This window comes from Bombina bombina, chromosome 4 (assembly GCF_027579735.1).
Source record: "Bombina bombina isolate aBomBom1 chromosome 4, aBomBom1.pri, whole genome shotgun sequence".
Lineage (NCBI taxonomy): Eukaryota > Metazoa > Chordata > Amphibia > Anura > Bombinatoridae > Bombina > Bombina bombina.
Window position 1 is genome coordinate 906,585,930 of NC_069502.1, and position 2,518 is coordinate 906,588,447.

At 33.6% G+C, this 2,518-nt stretch overlaps 1 long non-coding RNA gene across 1 annotated transcript; it reads right to left on the minus strand.

Annotated features, from left to right (window-relative positions):
- Nucleotides 1-842: 842 nt before the first annotated feature.
- On the minus strand, nucleotides 843-1,907 carry LOC128655700 (uncharacterized). The gene is made up of 3 exons (XR_008401883.1): nucleotides 1,845-1,907; nucleotides 1,324-1,389; nucleotides 843-863 (listed from the first exon to the last, which is right to left on the minus strand). It is a non-coding gene; the product is annotated as an uncharacterized LOC128655700 (long non-coding RNA).
- Nucleotides 1,908-2,518: the final 611 nt, after the last annotated feature.

The window sequence follows — 2,518 nt, forward strand, 5'->3', positions numbered from 1 at the left end:
TTAAGTCTCGATTCCATTGTGGCGTGAACTGTACACAAAATGTTAGACACAAATTTCAATGCAAAACGCTTATAAATTTTTTTTTCACTTGATGCATAATATAAGTAAAGTAAAAAAATGATAAATAATGAAATTCCAAATTGTGTTTAGGCTAGAATATTATTTATTATTATTATTATTATGTATTACACATTGTAATTTGCAATACACAGGTGATACCAGGGGGTGGGGTAATGGGGGGGGGGGGTCTTAGTTTTCCTACTTAAATCTCTTAAACCTCTTTGGTTTCTTTAACTTAATTTTTGGCCTTTTTTGTAATTTCATTTTCTTCAGTTTTGGAGCCTTCAGCCTCAGTTTCTTCACCCGACGTATTGATTGTTTTTTGTGTTTTAATTTTGTGATTTTGCTTTTCTTATTGCTCTTTCTGTCCTTTATTCTAGCCTTTTCTTTTTTCGTCTCTTTCACTTTTTCTTTTTTTATTCTTTTCTCCTTTTCTCTCCTCCTACTCAGTTTTGATTCCTTCTCCACCTTTTCCTTTTCTTTCAATTTGTCACGAGCTTTCTTCTTATCCTTCCCTTTACTACTCTCTTTCTTTTGCTTTTCTTTCTTTTTTTCTTTTAATTTGTCTTTGTGTTTTCCCTTTTTCTTCTTTTCTCTTTTCTCTTTTTTATGCACTTTTTCTTCATCACTCTCATGTTCCTTTTTTGTCTGTTTTAGTTTTTCGGATATTTTTCCTTCGCTGTACTCAGTGATCGTCTGCCATATCCATGACAACCATCCACTGGTCTCTTGTCCCCTCTCTCCATTTGAGGGCTCTTCCTCCTCAATGGTGATTTTTGTTTCTTTTAGATATTTATGAGCATCTAAAACAAAATCATAAGATAAAATAAGTACATACACATCCTAAAGTCTAAAATTTGACTTGTACTATAAAATGTATTCTTTACCCTGGTAGCATTTATTGAAACTTAGATACTTTCCATGAGAGCATACCTAGGTAGGCTCTTTTTGCTAGTATATATCTGCTGGTTTTATATTTTTTTTGTAACAATGTTTCACATTATTACAAAAACTGTTGATCTATGGTGTTTAACCTCTTAAGGACATATGACGGAATTTTTCCGTCATAAAACAATTGAGCAAACTGAAAGCTGTGTCCTTAAAGGGTTAAGTTACATAAATGTTCCTAAGCCTACCTAGGCAAGTCTCAAAAAAGGATTTCTCAGCAAATGGCATACTCTAAAATCATGAGTCAAGAAATTATAATATTCATTTTTTACTTTCTTTTCCCCCTCCTTCTATAAATCATTTTCTCCCTTTTACCTTTTTTTTTGCTCTTCTTCATTTTCCTTTTTTCCATTTCTTCCCCCATTTCTATGACTGTATGTCCTACAGGAGATTTAACAACAGAATTATAAGTTATAATATTATATGTAGTCTCTTATAACATCCCCTATAATGCCTCTAATAATATCTTTATAGTAACTCTCCCTGACATTCTTTTTCATATAGCCTCCATATGTGTTTAAGGGGTTAAACACATAGATAAACTAGCTCTAGACTATCAATTCACTACGAGGACCTAGCTGAACACACCTGGTGAGCCAATGACAAGAAGCATATGTGCATAGCCACCAATCCTTAACTAGGTCCCATAAATGCGTTGCTGTCTCTAGATCTGACTTTAACAACGTGTTTTGTTTAAACTCTTTGTATTGTTTAATACATAATAATATGCAAGCGTATGTTATGCCCCTTTAATATGCAAGCTTATGTTAAGTCCCTTTAATATCTCATTTTGCTTATGATATTCCCTCATACAGATTGCATTTAGCTTGACTTACTTTTGACATTGTCACAGGTACTTCCCATCCCCTTTTCTTCATCTGGTGTTATTTTTGCCAGAAGCGTCAGAATTTCAGTTAATTCTGTAAACTGCTGCTTACTAGAGAATACAAAATAAATAAAATATAAAACAAAATATTATAATATAATAGCATTTTCACAATCTAGTTAGCCATATAAGAATTGTTTCTGGTATTACACACATATACACACGCACACAAACACGCGCACACACACACACACACACATATATACACACACATACACACTTATACACACATATATATACACACACATATACACACATATACACACACACATATACACACACACACACATATACACACGCATATACACACACACACATATACACACACACATATACATGCACACACACACACATATACACACACACACATATACACACACACACACATATACACACATACACATATACACACACACACAGATACACACACACATATACACACACACATATACGCACACACACACACACACACATATACACATACCCACACACACATATACACACACACACATATACACACATATACACACACACATATACACACACACACACATATACACACGCATATACACACACACACATATACACACACACATATACATGCACACACACACACATATACAC